The sequence below is a fragment of the Notechis scutatus genome, chromosome 5 (genome assembly GCF_049901735.1).
Source record: "Notechis scutatus isolate UNSWTSFEM ecotype Mainland chromosome 5, rNotScu1.2, whole genome shotgun sequence".
Lineage (NCBI taxonomy): Eukaryota > Metazoa > Chordata > Lepidosauria > Squamata > Elapidae > Notechis > Notechis scutatus.
In genome coordinates, this window is record NC_142013.1 from 5,884,536 (window position 1) to 5,901,930 (window position 17,395).

Sequence of the window (17,395 nt, forward strand, 5' to 3'; positions counted from 1 at the left end):
TAAAATAAACAAAATTCTATTTAGTATCCTTCTTCTTCTGGATTTTAGAGCTATGTTAGGAGTGCGACAGGAGAGGTCATTTCGAATTTTAGCATCTGATATTGTGGTGCTTGCTTCGGAGCTCCATTGTTCGCTTGTTGAGGTAGCCAAACCTCCAAAAGTCAAGAATTGAAATTGTTTGCATGTTCTCAAGTGGAGCAAAAACAAAATAAAGACAGATGTAGGGCTTGGCAGTGGCAATCTTGGCCAGGGCCTGGAAGAGGTTGGCAGAATGGAAGAGACAGCTCGCCAAACAGAGCACGCTTTGCTTCCAGCGATTCTCTGTCAAAATTCTCCTCTCTGAATGTGGATGTTGGATGCGCTCCAGGGAGCCTCTAAATACCGTGTATTATCTGATATCTGAATCTGACATTTTGTTATGTAAGTGGCATTCTAAAATCAGATGTTATAACATTGCCAAACGCTTCTGTTGAGGACGGTCCATTTTTTCTCTTCCGTTTGAATTCTTTTTAATATTTTGGGGTTGGCTGAAGGTAAACCCACAATCGACCATGTTATAATCATACTGTTGTGGCCTGTTGGCTGCCGGCCTCTCCAGCAGCAAAATCAGAGGAAGAGTCGGAGGAGTAGGAGTCGTGGGAATCAACATCAAGGCAACCTGGGAGCTCCGAGGGGGAAGAGGGAATGAAGCTGTTGGAGAGAGAGAGAGAGAGAGAGAGAGAAGTGGAGCCAGGGCTATCCGTCAGCCCTCACATGGAGAGCCAACAGCCCCCAGGTCTGGAGGTGTCTGATGAGGAAGAGGAGGAACAGCTGGGTCGAGTGCCTAACGCGTGGATGCACAGAAGGCAGAGGAGAGGAGAGCAGTGGAAATCTATGGGCCGGGCTGTCAGGGCTTCAACAAATCACCCCTCATTCAAATCAAAAGTCTCTAGCCACATCTCAGAGAAAAGTAAACTGGTTTATTAGACGTTGCCATGTTGGCACGTGGCTGGGTGCAGCCAGTACTAAATCACATCATACATTTCCCCCTTCTCCCTGGTCTTCCCCCACCCCCCCTGGATGTGACTTCTCCAATGGGGCACATCCATCTCCAAGAGTCATCCATCATGCTCTCCAATAACCTTCTTATGCTCCGACAACTTTGGGCTGCCGAGGTGATTATCTAGGCATTTCAAGAATGCCTTGTTTTCCCGACACCCTTTTTCTGGCAGCTAAAAAGACCAAAGGAGTATCTTTTTGGTTGACATTCAACTCCCCTGAATGTGAACTGTACAACACAAAAAGAAAACAATTTATAACAGGTATAGAACTTAGGGTTGCGAGAAAAAACAACCCAGGTTCGGTTGGGTTTTCTGCATGGAAACAAAGCAATCAGCTTGGATGTTCCTACTCTTTACCCAAGATGCCTCTGATAAAGGGTAGCCCTTCTACTTGATTAGACATTGGAGTTGTCTCCTGTGCCACCTCGAATCGAGGATTCGCTGCACCTCATAATGGGTTTGGCCTCCTACGACCATGGGGTCTGGGGGTTCACGAGGTGGTGGCCTCCGGGTTTATTTTATTTTATTTTATTTTATTGTCATTGCACCTCATACAATGAAATCAAACACCATCTTCAGTGCACATCATGACCATGAAAATAAACACAACCACACATCCTTCACCCTTCACACATTGAACCGAAACCCCCCAACACCGTACCAACACTGCACTATACAGGATAATTCAAAAGAGCTACTGCCCTGGGATAGAAGCTGTTTTTCAGCCTATGTGTCCTTGTTTTTATTATTCTGTACCGTCTGCCAGGTGGTAATAGTTCAAAAAAAAAAAGGGGTGCCCAGGATGAGATGGATCTTTGAGAATGTTTTGAACTTTCTTAAAGCAGCAGGAGCTATAAAGCTCTTCCAAAGAGGGGAGAGGGCAACCCATGATCCTCTGGGCAATGACATTAACCCTCTGAAGCGCTTTCCTATCTACCACTGTGCAATTGGCAAACGCTGCACAGGTGCAGTAAGTTAAAAAATACTCTCCGTGGTGCAGCGGTAGAAGGTCACCAGCAGTTTTTCACTCAGTTGTTCTTTCCTGAGAAGCCTCAGGTTGTATAATCTCTGCTGGGCCCTTTTGAACCAGGGCTGCAATGTGAGCACCCCCAGGTCAGGTCCTCTTTTAGGGTAACACCCAGAAACTGAAAACTGGCCACTTGCTCCACTCTGTCTCCATTGCTAAGCAAGGGCTGGATGTCTGATCTGTTCTTTCTATAGCCCACTAGAAGCTCCTTGGTGTTATCGGTGTTGAGGACCAAGTTAATGGGTCGATCCCACCACAGGTTTTAAGAGGCTACTAGGGAATACTGGGTGTATCTTTTTAGTTGACACGGTCCTTGGGACGGAAGAGCCACTGCTGGTAGCAAAGCCCCACTCAGCTCTCGGGATAAAAAGCAAGGGGTGGAGATGGATAGATGTTGCACACAGCTATTCCTCTCCCTGCTGGGCAGACTTGTTAACCTGTGGTGGGAGAAAAACTTTTTGCCCGGGCTGCTGGCACTCCTAATAAAGGAATCATTGATTTAACAACAGAGGGATTGTCATATTTGGGGAGCTGGGACAGAAGACATACATTGGGTAACTTACATCGTAGCCTTCTTGTAGCCTTCCTCTGGGGAACAGGGATTGAAAAGGAGTGTGTAGGACTATTTGGGGGAGGTCCAAAGCAAAGCACAACAATAATTTGGATGGTTTTTGTTAGGAATGTAAGTCACCTAACAGTTGGGTTGGAAATATATAAACCAGGATAGATATTTTAATACTGTCTCTTTAAGGGAATGCTAAAATTGTAATTGGGTGTGGTTCCTCAAATGGCCATAAGATGGAGCCAGAAACCTGGGTTGTTTAGTCCTGTTGTTGACAGTGTTGCTGTTTCTGCATTTCCCTATTGACTGTTGCTGATTGTCGTTATTCTTGGATTAATGTGAGTCTGATTACTGAACTGTTTATGATACTGGACTTTGTTATTTGGATTATCCCTGGACTGAAAACTGACTGCTATAACCGTGTATGACTTGGACTGCTTGTTGGACTTTGCTTAACCGTTTACTGGAAGTAAAAACCTACATTTTACCATACAATGTATCTGTGTGCTGGTTGTGTGTTATTCTTCAACATTACTCTCACTACGTCTCCCTGTGTGCACTCATTCTCTTAATGGGGAATTACCTCAACAGTGTTGAATTATTATTTTGGTAATTCTAATCCCGGGAGAGGTGGAAGAAGAGAGAAGAAGAGGATGATGTTTAGTAAAATGAAGGATTAGGGGTGACATGGTAGCAGTTTTCCGATATCTCAGGGGCTGCCCCAAAGAAGAGGGAGTCAAGCTATTCTCCAAAGCACCTGAAGGCACGACATGAAGCAACGGATCGAAACTAACCAGGGAGAGAGAAGCAACCTAGAACTAAGGAGGAATTTCCTGACAGTGAGAACAATTAGTCAATGGAATGGCTTGTCTTCAGAAATTGTGGGTGCTCCATCACTGGAGATTTTGTTAAGAAGAGATTGAACAATCATTTGTCCAAAATGGCATAGAGTCTTCTGCTTGGGCAGGGTGGGTTGTGCTAGAAAGCCTCCAAGATCCCTTCCAAATCTGTTATTCTGTTATTCAGCTATTCTAGTTCTGTTATTCTGTTGTTTGGTTTCTACGTTGTGTCTGATTCTTCGTGATCCCATGGACTACAGCAAGCCTCCCTCCCATCTTGTCTTCCACCGTCTCCTGGAGTTTGACCAAATTCATGTTCATTGCATCTAACCGTTTCATCCTCTGCCGTCCCCTTCTCCTTTCGCCTTCCATCTTTCCCAACATTGGGGGCTTTTCCCATTAGTCCTCTCTTCTCCTTTGGTGGCCAAAGTATTGAAGCGTCTGCTTCAACATTTGTTCTTCCGAAGAATAGGGTGACATGAGAGCAGTGTTCTGATATCTCAGGGATTGCCACAAAAAAGAGGGAGTCAATCTATTCTCCAAAGCACCTGAAGGCTGGACAAGAAGCAACTGATGGAAACTAGTCAAGGAGAGAAGCAACCTAAGGAGAAATTTCTTAATAGTGAGAACAATTAATCAGTGGAACAACTTGCCTCCAGAAGTTGTGAATGCTCCAACACTGGAAGATTTTAAGAAGTGATTGGATAAACATTTGTCAGGAATGGTGTAAGGTTTCCCGCCTGAGTAGGGGGTTGGACTAGAAGACCTCTATGGTCCCTTCCAACTCTGTTATTCTATTCTGTTCTATTCTGTTCTATTCTGTTCTGTTCTACTCTTCTCTTCTCTTCTCTCCAATATTCTATTCTGTTCTGTTCTGTTCTCTTCTCTTCTCTTCTCTTCCTTATTCTCTTCTCTTCTCTTCTCTTCTCTTCTCTTCTCTTCTCTTCTCTCCTCTCCTCTCCTCTCCTCTCCTCTCCTCTCCTCTCCTCTCCTCTCCTCTTCTCTTCTCTTCTCTTCTCTTCTCTTCTCTTCTCTTCTCTTCTCTTCTCTTCCATTCCATTGGATATCCAGGGAGCTGGACTAGAAGATCCCCAAGGTACCTTCCAACTCTATCTGGATTCTTCTCTTCTCTTCTCTTCTCTTCTCTTCTCTTCTCTTCTCTTCTCTTCTCTTCTCTTCTCTTCTCTTCTCTTCTCTTCTCTTCTGCTCTATTCTATTTCGATCACAATAATTTAAATGCAGCACCTATTCCAGATTTGCACCTAAATTGATCCAGGCACCTGGTTTTCTTTAAAATTAGTGCAAATTTCTTCATCCCAACTACAGTATGCCCCAAATCAGCTTTCACCTGGAACACTCATGGAGCTCTCTGGAGTTCCTTTTAAAAGATTTCAGTCTAAGGTCCATCATAGAAAAAAATCTGTGTGATAATAGTGTGGCGGGATTCGACACAAGATTAATATTGGTGATTGCCCTGTGGACGGATAAGACAGACATGTTAAGAGGTCCTAATTCAATTCTGCTCCATTCATTTTCAAAGCTGCTAGAATAATTTCTCTGGAATTGCTGCAGCCACTGAGATCCCTCTGGAATAGCTGCATTGTCTGGTTTTATATTCAGGGAGAGAAAGTCAACAGGCCATCAGTGCCATAAGAGACCAGCCATCTGTTCTCTTGTCTTGTCTTGCAAGTCTATTTTTGCCACCTGCCTCTGTTTCGCTCCATGGCCTACTTTCATGATAACCAGGTTGAAACACCTAGACACACCTTGATGGAAGGCTGCATCAGGTTATAACTACCTTCTCCAGTTATTCAGGGCTTAATACAGGGGGGAATCACACTCAATTTCTCTGCAACAACACAACATTTCATTGCACGTATCCGGACCCCTGTTTGAGGATCCCTGATTTAGTGCAATATCAAAAATGCAAATATTTTTCCTCAGACCACCAAAATTTTCTCGCAGACCACCAGAGGCCATTAAACCACCAGTTGGTGACCTCTGGTCTAGGATGTGAGGGATCCATAGATATTTTCTCAGCCGTTCTTCTGACCCACACAATATACAGGTCCTCAATGGAAGGCAAGCTGGTTTCAGTTGTTTTTTTATGCGGTCCCAATTATCCACTGAAGTCTGTACTTGACCGGTTTGGTTGCTGTCCCAAGCCAGACAGTTGTAGAAGTACAAATGACAGACTTAATAATTCCTTTGTAGAACTGCATCGGCAGCTCCTTAGGCAGTCTGAGCTTTCTGAGTTGGTGCAGAAAGAACATTCTTGGTGATGATTTTTTTGATATCCTTACAGCTATCAGTCTTTTGTCTTATAAACCTGCTTCATTAATCCTTACTTACGGAGGTTGTATTCAGCCGGTTCTGACCAGTTCTCACAAACTGGTAGCAGAAATTTTGAGTAGTTCAGAGAACCAGCTGGCCCTGCCCCCATCTATTCGCTCCCAAGTTCCAGCTGATCAAGTCCCAGCTGATTAGCTGGGTTGTCTTTATTGCCCTGCACAGGAGAATGGAGCTGGAAAGTAGGTTAGTGGGGTAGGGAGGGAACGGGATTTTGCAATAACCTTCCCCCAGGAGTGGGGTGGAAATGGGGATTTTGCAGTAACCTTCCCCTGCCATGGCCACCCAGCCACACCCTCCAAGCCACACCCTCCAAGCCATGCCCACCATGCCACACCTACCATGCCACACCCACCAAGCCACACCCACAGAACTGGTAGTAAAAAAAATTGAACCCTACCACTGCTTACCTAGGTCCCAATGGTGTTCACAAATATGTTCAGAAAGCATCATCCTCCAACATGATGACCTGGAGTTATTGTTCTCATTGCTGTAGTCTTAATTCTTTCCATAATGTAGTCTTTCCCTAATGTAGTCTTAACTCTTTCCCTAATAGCAATTATTTTCTTTTTTTTTAAAAAAAACTTTATTAATTACAAAACCAAAATATCAAACAAACACAACACACAGAAGAAGAAAGAAAAGAATTAGAAAAAAAGAAAATGATTAAAAAAACTAACAATTCTACTATCGACAGTCTATGGTTCCTTGTTTGTTTATCAATATTGGTGATACATTAACAAATACATCTTATTGCGGATATATAATTATGATTTACATTTTATGTTATTTACTAATATATTTTCTATTTTTGTTCTATCCAGTCATACCAGCATTCCCAGCTTCTATAATATTCTGATGTTTCTTTTTCCTTAAGTGCTAAGGTTAACTTGTCCATCTCTGCACAGGCTGTTATCTTCTGTATAACCATCTCCTCTGTTGGAATATCTGCTTGTTTCCAACACTTTGCAAAGGTTATTCTGGCTGCAGTAAGAATATGCAGTATTATATATTTGACATTTTTAGGAATTTGTCTATTAAATATCCCCAATAGGAAGAATTCTGGTTTTAATTCAATTTGCTCCGCCGTTATTTCCTCTAACCATTTTTTTTTATTCTATGCCAGTATCTTTGGGCTTCAGTGCAGGACCACCACATATGAAAAAATGTTCCCTGTTTCTTTTTACATTTCCAGCAATTCGGATTCATGTTAGGAGACATTTTCGCTATTCTCAAGGGTGAGAGATGCCATCTATAAAACATTTTATAGGCATTTTCTTTATATGCTGCTGATCTTGTAATTTTATTATTCCTTGTCCAAACCTTTTCCCATTCTAATAATGTAATGCTACGTCCTATGTTTCTGCTCCAAGCTATCACGTTGCTTTTGACTACTTCCTCTTCTAATTCCGTCTCCAGTAAATAATTATAAAATTTAGTTATATTTTTTTTATCTGGACCTAATAAAATTGTATCTATTTGTTGTGCCTTAGTAGCAATTACTTTCAAGGGATGGATTTTATTCAGGTGGGTGTCGAGTTGTGCATCTTTCTGAAATGCAACAGTAGACTTTAAATGTGGTCAATAAATTAACGCTTTGGTAATTTTTTCAAAGAAGTGACTTATAAATTTAGTATTTAGTAATGCAAATCACCACCAGATGGCAACAAAGCATTAGAATGGTCTATCTCTCTTTGCTGCCATCTAGTGGTGCTTGAGAGTGTCACAGCTCAAATCTGCTAGCCTTTTTAGTTATTGAAGCAGCACTGAACTGGAAATAAACCCAACTTGATCGGGTTTGCTAAAGATACAAAGCCACAAAAAAGTTACAATTAATACTAGGCAAAATGAACACCTTCTATGTATGCAGCTAAGGCTCCTTAACGGTCCTGCTTAAGTGTATTAAATAGGTAGTCCTCGTCTTACGACCAAAATCAAGAGCAGAATGTTCATTTCTAAGGAAGCAAGGTGGTTGTTAAGAGAGAAGCATCTGATATTACACCCCTGTTGGCCATGTCAAAAAAAAGAAAAAAGAAAAAACAAATCACGGCAATGGGTAAATGAATCATGGAGTCATTAAATGAATTCAGCTTTTCCCATTGACTTTGCTTGTCCAAAGCCGTCTAGGGGGGTTTGCAAATGGTGATCCTACAACTATTATAATTACACGCAGGTTACAAAGCACCCAACTTTTGATCCTGCCGTAAGTCCAAAGACCAACTGTGTCAGTTTTTTTCAGTGCTGTTTGTAACTTCAGTCACTAAATGAATGGTTGTAAGTCAATGTTCTGACCCAGCTCCCCAAACACGACAAACCCTCTGAAGTTAACTTAAAGATTCCTTTACACCAGCAGCCCTCACCAAAAGTTTCTCTCTCACTGCAGGCTAACAAGTCTGTCCGTCCGTCCGTCCGTCCGTTAGATGAATTGTTGTGAGTTAATATCACAATAGTTGTCTGCCACATCGATTCATCTCTGCCCCCTGCCTTTTATCCCCAGAGATAGGGTGGGGCTTTGCTAGCAGTGGTGGTTCTTCCGTTCCAAGGACCGGCCCATAGTTTTCCACTGCTCTCCTCTCCTCTACCTTCTGAGCATCCGTGCATCAGGCACTGGACCCAGCTGTTCCTCCTCTTCCTCATCAGCCACCTCCAGACCTGGGGGCTGTTGACTCTCCACCTGAGGGCTGATGGACAGCCCAGTCTCTCTCTCTCTTTATATATATATATATATATATATATATATATATATATATATATATATATATATATATATATATATATATATATATATATCCCCCTCTCTCTCTGCCAGATCCATTCCCTCTTCCCCCTCGGAGCTCTCAGGTTTCCTTGATGTTGACCCACGCCTCCTTCTCCTCTGATTCGGCTGCTGGAGGGGCTGGCAGCCAAGAAGCCACAATAGTCAAGGACTATAGCTGTATTATACAAACACAAACTTTGGAGTCTTGGATTCCTCATCTTGTCTTCCACTAGACTCACCTCTACCGCAGTAATGCACTTTCTTTTGTCTCCGAAACCCGAGTTTAGCAGCTGCGTTGCCCGGGAGAGCCTCGTTCAATTTCAAACAAAACCAAAGAGAAGCAGAACAAACCGAACCAAAACATCTCCAGCTCAATTGGATATACCTTTTGGCCAGAGATGATAGACAGCCCGCGTGCAACGTCTCTTATGCCCAGTTAATTACACTGATGCTCTGCAGCCATTTCAGGACCTGACAGCCTGTCCTCGTTTGTCGATTTTACGGCGTAGTTGCAAGGGAATCGATTTTGCAGGCCTGGTCCCGACACGCAGTAGTCTGTACTCAAGAGCCATCTAACTTCTGCTAAATGCAACCGCCTTCTATTATGAAGGACCTGCTGGGAGAGATCAGGAATTCACACTGGCCCTTAAAGCAAACTGCCATGGCATTTTTTGAGAAGGCAGGCAGGCAGGCAGGCAGGCAGACTATCTAATTGTGCTTTTTTCCCGCCGGTTTATCAGGGGGATACTTTATGTTTGTGTAGGCCTTTCAAAGACAGGTTTCTGGGGTGGGGTGAGTTAGGAAGAATGACGATTAACACACTTCATCCCAAAGGTGCCTTTTTCTTTTGTGTCTCTCTCTCTCTCTCTCTTTTTCTTCTCTCTCTCTGTCTGTGTGTATTGTGTTCAATTGTGGTTGTAAGTTGGTTCAGGACTACCTGTATGTCTAGCCGATCAAAGAGAAAAATTAAGGGGGACATGATAACCATCTTCCAATACTCGAGGACGGTCAAAAAAGAAGAGGGGACTGATTTATTCTCCAAAGCCCCAGAGGGTAGGACAAGAAGTAAAATCAACACTAACAATGTCTGGGGAAATTTGGGGTGAGTTTCTTTAGAATCTCTTCACAAAAAATTTGGCAGACTTTTCTGGAGACAGGTGAATCTTCTAAGTAGTTTGATGTTAAAAGGATGGCCTCTGAGCTTGGTTGTTTTCTTACAGATGTTTCATTACCCAAACTAACTAGCAGAGGTGGGTATTCAGCAGGTTCTGACCAGTTCTGGAGAAGCGGTAGCGGAAATCTTGAGTAGTTCGGAGAATTGGTAAATGCCACCTCTGACTGGCCCCGCCCCCCCATCTATTCTCCTCCTCCTGAGTCCCAGCTGATTGGCTGGGTCTTCTTTGGTTGCCCTGCACAGGAGAACGGAGCTGGAAAGCAGGTTAGTGGAGTGGGGAGTGAAGGGGGATTTTGCAGTATCCTTCCCCTGCTACACCCACCAAGCCACGCCCACAGAACCGGAAGTAAAATCCCACCACTGCTAACTGGGCAACATCATTGGTGCTGGTTAATGTCTGCCTAAGCCTTCATGTCAATCCTGAGCTACAAATACCACTCCGTTACCGGTTTGTAATGCGTTAGAAAGGCCTAGTATATTTTCAGGTGCCAAAATGTTCTTTTTGGCACTCATGAAATGTTGACCCTGATGACTCTTTGTGGGAACGAACCAGGAGTGAAATCTCAACATTCCAGATGTGCTCGTGGGTTCCGAAAGATCTCCTTGCTTTGTGTTCTGTGACACCACCTGTCACTTAAGAGAATTTCAAATTTGGCACCAGGGGAAGGAGACGCTACACGCAACCCGGTTCTTTGACAGAATGTGATTAGGTTGGAGGGAAGCCCATTTCCAAGGCCTTCGTGAGCGCTGCCCGTGGCATAGCAGCAATTTTCTCATTTGCATTCAAAGTTAGGTATCAGGTGACTGATTAATCATCCACTTCCCAATGAATAGAGGAGAGGCAAATTAGTATGCAAATGGAACTGCTGGCCAGGAAGTCCATGTCAACCCAAACAAAGTCAGATTACTTGGGGATGTTCCAAGAATAAATTTACATACTGGGAAAGAGAGAGAGGGGAAAAAAACACAGATAGATAGATAGATAGATAGATAGATAGATAGATAGATAGATAGATAGATAGACAGATAGAAATAGATAGAGATATAGATAGATAGAGATATAGATAGATAGAGATATAGATAGATAGAGATAATGATATAGATAGATATAGATGGATCTATATATTTAGATAGAGATAGATAGAGATAGAAATAGATATATAGAGAGATAGAGAGACAGATAGATGTAAATAGATAGAGACAGAGATACATAGGTAGAGATAGAGATGATAGAGATGGAGATGGAGGTATAGATAGATAGATAGATAGATAGATAGATAGATAGATAGATAGATAGATAGATAGATATAAATAGATAGAGATATAGATAGATAGAGATAGAGATAGAGATATAGATGATATAGATAGATATAGGTGGATCTATATATTTAGATAGATAGAAATAGATAGAGATAGATAGAGATAGAAATAGATATATATAGAGATCGAGAGACAGATAGATGTAAATAGATAGAGACAGAGATACATAGGTAGATAGAGATGATAGAGATGGAGATGGAGGTATAGATAGATAGATAGATAGATAGATAGATAGATAGATAGATAGATAGATATAAATAGATAGAGATAGATAGAGATATAGATATAGATATAGAAGATATAGATAGATATAGATGGATCTATATATTTAGATAGATAGATATAGATATAGATAGATAGAGATAGAAATAGATATAGAGAGAGATTGAGAGACAGATAGATGTAAATAGATAGAGACACATAGGTAGAGATAGATAGATGATAGAGATGGAGATGGAAGTATAGATAGATAGATAGATAGATAGATAGATAGATAGATAGATAGATAGATAGATATAGATAGAAAGATAGATATAGATACAGATATATAACTATATAGATATCGATATAGATATCTATATCGATATAGATATAGATATCTATATCGATATCTATATAGTTATATATCTGTATCTATATATAGATATAGATATCGATATAGATATTGAACAACATATACTAGTTGTTGACTTATCCAGTTGATCTAAGCATTTGTTTGGAAAATGTTGTGTGAATGATATGATCAAGAAACAGGGAGAAAAAACCACACACACACACTAGTTTATTTATTTGATGGTAGTTTCCCCCCCCCCCCTGGCACTAGCATTGTCAGCACTAGGTGCTAGCATGGAATGTCTGTAGAGATCAGGTGCAAGCTACTCGCAAATAGCTGAAGAAAGGAACTTTATCGACTTCTACTATATATTATGAGAATCTCCCCCAGACTGCTTACCTTCCCCTGGGAACAAGCAAATAAGGTGTTATGGATCTTGGGGTGTGTGTAGGTGTGGGAGAAGAGCAGACAGAGCTGGAAGGAGGGGTTAAAGGAGTCATCAGTTTAGAATCCTTGCATTGCTACAAGAGATCATTTGAATTCCCTTATTTGAACTGACCTTTATCTAGCCCCAATTTAGTGCTGACCTTTAGCTGACTAAATTCTTGTGTCCAGGTAGTCCTCGACTTACAATAGTTCATTTAGGGACCATTCTGAGTTACAACAGCACTGGAAAAAAGTCCAGTACCATTCTGAATTTGAATGTCTCTCGCTCATGATCCATCCTTGATCAACTTGTAATGAATATGAAACCCAGAAAAAGCACTGGGTGATGAGTAGATTAGAAAGCCATCCTTTCATCAGGCTTGTCATTATATTCCCCCACTCTCTGCCAATCGTTTTGATTATAATTCAGGGATCATTTCCATATTTTCTTGAACATTTGAAGGAACGTGCTGATTTAACAGGTTTCTCCCTTTTCCATGCAGGTGTTGGGTGATAATTAAGATTGGTGTCATGGCTTGTTTCCACGTTATTTTCCCGTTAATTCTTCCTACAACCACACAGAGGCCAAATTGGCATTTATGCACAGCATTTAATGTATCATTTTATCACCCAGTGGTGCTTTTCCCCCCTAAGGCTAATTGCCTTTCCTACTATCTATTGACAACGATCGGCAAAGATCCCCCTGTAATGTTAATTATGAGTTTCCCTATGTCAACTTTCATGTTTTATTTTGGGTTTTTTTTTATTACTCCCTGTTCAGCACAGCTGGAATATTGGGTATGAATCCCAAAGCCTTTGAGAAAAAGAATTGTTCTGCAACCATATGAAATTTATTACAGTCATTAAAGAATAAGGAAGGAACCTCAAGAATAAAAACTTTCTTAAAGGTACAATAGCTTTTAACATTCTAATTAGGGCTTTTGCTGGACTAGCTGGGACTAAAAAAAAAAAAGAAAAAAGAAAGGGATTTTGTGTGTATGTGTGTGTGTATGACTGTAATTTTTCCACTGCTTACTTTTATTCTAACCACGTTATGGCTGATTTTGTTAAAATGTCTAAGCTGGAACCAGAACTCATGGTCTCTTGGTTGCTATTCTGGTACCATAACCAGGGGTGGGATTCAACCGGTGTAACAAGCAGTTAGGTGAACATGCACTTTGCACGCGCCTGCACCAAATGCGTGTTTCATGCATGCGCCCAGCGTTTGAAAACTCAGCGTTTCATCTCTAATACTTACCTTCTACACGCAGTCCCGGTGAGTAAAACAGCGAATCATTTACCTTCCCCTGGGAACAAGCAAATAAGGTGTTATGGATCTTGGGGTGTGTGTAGGTGTGGGAGAAGAGCAGACAGAGCTGGAAGGAGGGGTTAAATGAGTCATCAGTTTAGAATCCTTGCATTGCTACAAGAGACCTCTACCCGACTCTGTAGTTTCTTCCCCAAACCCCCAAAACTTTAACCTTAGACTGTCTACTATTGACCTCACCCCTTTCCTAAGAGGCCTGTAGGGGGCGTGCATAAGCACACCAACGTGCCTACCGTCCCTGTCCTATTGTTTCTCTTATTCTTCTTTTATTTTTCTTATATGTATCCATTTCATGTATTCACAACTATGTATACACTTATACTTATTATCTTGTAAACAATTGGCAAATCAAATAAATAAAATAAATAAATACATAAATTTGAGCTGCAACACATGGAAATAAAAGACTAGGGTAGGCAGGGCCACTAGAACTACCAGTTCGCCCAAACTGGTCCAAACCAGTAGAATTCCATCACGGACCATAACCACTACTGGCAGTTAGGACCATAATTTGGACCGCAATTTGGGTTGCTAAACAAGGCACTGGTTAAATGAGTCATGTCTGATTTTACAAACCCTTTTTGTCATGGTTGTTAAGTGAGTGACTGAGGTTGTTAAGTTGATCATGTACTTGTTAAACACAAGGCCTGAAAAGAATACCACTGCCGTACTCCAAGAATTCATTGTTAAATGAATCCAGCTGTCAGGATTCCGGCATTTAATCCCAATTAAATCATGAGTCTCGAGCCAAACTTCCAAAACTTCAAAAGGATTTATTGGGAGTTAACATGTCCGGCACTGCCTGGGTGTAGCCAACTCTGAGACACATCATTCATTGTCACCCTTGACCCTGGTTTTCCCCCACCCCCTGGGCGTATCATAATTCATATTCTCCAATGGGACACCTCCATAGCCAAGAGTCATCTATCATGCTCTCCAGTTAGAATTTTGCAGGGCAGAAGCTTCAGTCATCTCATTCCTATCTTTGAAAAAGTATTTATGGAATGCACTTTTGGTTTCCAAGCTGCCACACTGCTCTTTCAAACCCCTTTCCCCCCTCCCCCCTTTCTGTTGGCAACTCTAAAAAGACCATAGAAATATTTTATAAGTTGACACCAGCTTCCCTTCTTTGACTTTGCCAGAAGCCAGCTGGGAAGATCAAAACTGATGTTCCAGGTGACCCGAGGATGCTGCAAGCATCTTAAATATATGCCAGTAGCCCAGTGCCTAAATTTTTGATCACATCGCTATGGGGATGCAATGATCATAAGTTGTTGTTGCTTGCCACCAGCCAACAGAGTTGGCGGTAGACTCGGACAGTGAGGAGTTTGGGGTGGAACATGGGCCAGTCCCAGAGTCTGAAAAAGACTCTGACAAGTGCTCTGCGTCAGAGGCAGATAATGGGGCCAGGACCATCCAACAGTTATCAGCTGCCTTCGGAGTCAGAGATCAGTGGGGCAGAAGAACATCTGGAGCCTGTTCCCAGTGTGCGCATGCACAGAGCTGCCAGGAGAAGGGAACAGTTAAGGAACAAGGGTCGACTCGGGAGTAAAGCCACAGGTGGACGGTGAATGGCCCCTCGCATAGGGAATAAAGAGGAGCAAAAGGGGAGTGGTGTTTGTAGGAGACAATTAGTTTGTTTAATTAGTGTGACGATTTGTTCCTGACTTCTTGCCAAGTAATTGCTGCTACAGCTTGTTGTAAGTAACTTTTCACAGTATTGGTAGTCCTCAACCTATGAAAGACGGTTGGGTGACTTTGAGCCAATCACCAGCAGATGGGGAGTTGCAGAGTGGTGCGGTGTCCTAGAGGTGGAGCTCTTGCCTCACAATCAGGAAGCTGTGAGTTTGATTCTAGGTAGAGGCAGATATTTCTCCCTCTGGGCACACTGAGAATTTATCCGCTGAACACAACCCCGCATTGGCGACAGGAAGGGCATCCGGCCATTAAAATGCTAGCTCCATTCAGTTGCCCAGATTCCACCCCACAAAGGATTATGGGATCGTTAAATGAAGATGAGATGACCAGGAGATGGGGAGTTCTAGTTCTGCCTTAGGAAATAAAGCCAGGCGGATGCCTTTGGGCCAATCACCAGGAGACGATGAGTTCTAGTTCTGCCTTAGGTGACTAAGCCAGTCCTTCTCTCTCAGCCCAACTCACTTCACAGAGTTGTTTTTGTGGGGAAAATAAGACAAGGAAGGTGCATTAAGTACATTAACCACCTTGAGTTATTTATAAAAAATAATAAAGGTGGGATTAAAAAAAACACACCTAAAAATAATAAATAAATAAAATTGAACATGTCTAATAGTAAAATATTCCAGACAGTAATATCATTTAAACACAAATAGTATCCATAAGCGGTGAAGACGTAACTAACTGAGTCACCAGTCGGAGAAGTTGAAATCACTTAGTTCCATAAAACACATGCTACAAGAAGGTGGGGGTCTCCATTTTAACAGAATAACAGAGGTGGAAGGGAGCTTGGAGGTCTTCTAGTCCAACCACCAATCTCTTCTTAAAAACTCTTAAAATTCTTATTCCACCCCCCTCCTGTATTTTGGATTCCCACTAGGACAAATAATTTCCCACTCTGGGTACAATTATATACAGGTCAGGATGCATCCTTATGCCACCGGTTAGCACATGAAAGAGTGATGACGCGGTAGAACAAATGTATCCTCATCAGAACTACGATCGGTGGAACCAATGTTTAATCATAAGGAGCCATTTCTCCCCCCCCCTCCAAGTTTCGTCAGTGTGCACCTGTGGATTAGAAATGCAGAGAAATTACGCACAATTTCATTCGGTAAAATCTGAATTTTTAAAAACATGGAACAATAGGTTCCTAAATACATCAGTGCTACTTGTAAACCAGGCTTCGTAATTTGGAACTTTGGAAGCAGGAGAAGACGAAGAACTTCATAAACATCTTTAGAAGTAGGTTAGAAGATGGCAAGATGGCAGCAGAAAATATTATAGGCCATTGAGGGTCTAAAGGTCTTTTTCCTACAATCTGTTCTGACCCAAACCTTGTTCCAAGGAAACAAACACGAAACAGAGGTAACAACGAAACCTTTTAATGATTCTTTACCAATTCCGTTCCTTCATGGTTAAAAAGCTGTTTCACACATTGTCTCTGATAAGAACGAGCCTTGCCAAGGTTTTGCAAGGCTGCCAAGAACACTAGATAAAGTTACCAAGAAATATTTCAAACACAAAGAGTTTCCAAACACCAACCAAGATATTCCGAACACCCACAAGGCTTGAGTGCAAAAACTTCTTTGCTTCCCGCAAAGAACTCCAGTTTCTCAGCTGGCTTTTATCTCTTATGGGAGGGGCCATTACCTTGCAGCCTTACTCCCCCCTTGGAAAAATTAACTGCCCACCCCTGTTCTAGGTGATAAGGCAAGAATCTGGCCCTTTCCTTTTGCAACATCTACATTCTCCCTCTTTCTGAAATGAAAATGTACTTTAAATTAAAATTAAATGTTGCATGTCATCCTTATTGATGGTGGTAACCGAAAAGGGTGTTTTCCCCCAGAACAAATAACCTCGTAGGAGTGATGGATGGCATAGATATTTAACAAACAGGTTTGGTTTCAGGTGAGTTTATTTGGTTTGCAAGGATCCCATTGAAGAATATACAGATAGCTCCAGAGGTGGTATTCAGCCGGTTTCAGACCAGTTCTGGCGTACCGGTATTGAAAATTTTGACCAGTTTGGAGAACTGGCAAAATGCCACCTCTGACTGGCCACACCTACCCACCCGTCCTTTCCCGTCATATATTCCGTTGTTTTTTTTAGCTTAGCTGATTCACGTGGCAGAGTGGATTGCGGCACCTCAGCTGAGGTAAAAAACAGCTCACCTCACGGCGGGTGATCTTTGAGTGCTGTGTGCACGAAGCGATGTTTGAATGTTGCGCATGCGTGTGAAGCGATGTGTGAGTTCTGCGCGCATGGGGAAGTGATCTTTGAGTTCTGAATCCCACCACTGGATAGCTCCCAATTTAAGACCGC

At 42.0% G+C, this 17,395-nt stretch overlaps 1 long non-coding RNA gene across 1 annotated transcript in view; it reads left to right on the forward strand.

The window, feature by feature from the left end:
* Positions 1–2,745: 2,745 nt before the first annotated feature.
* The window catches only part of LOC148130353 (uncharacterized), a 330,297-nt gene continuing 315,647 nt past the window's right edge, over positions 2,746–17,395 (forward strand). The window contains exon 1 of the long non-coding RNA XR_015749701.1: positions 2,746–2,896. This is a non-coding gene — a long non-coding RNA (uncharacterized LOC148130353). The remainder of the gene's footprint in view (positions 2,897–17,395) is intronic.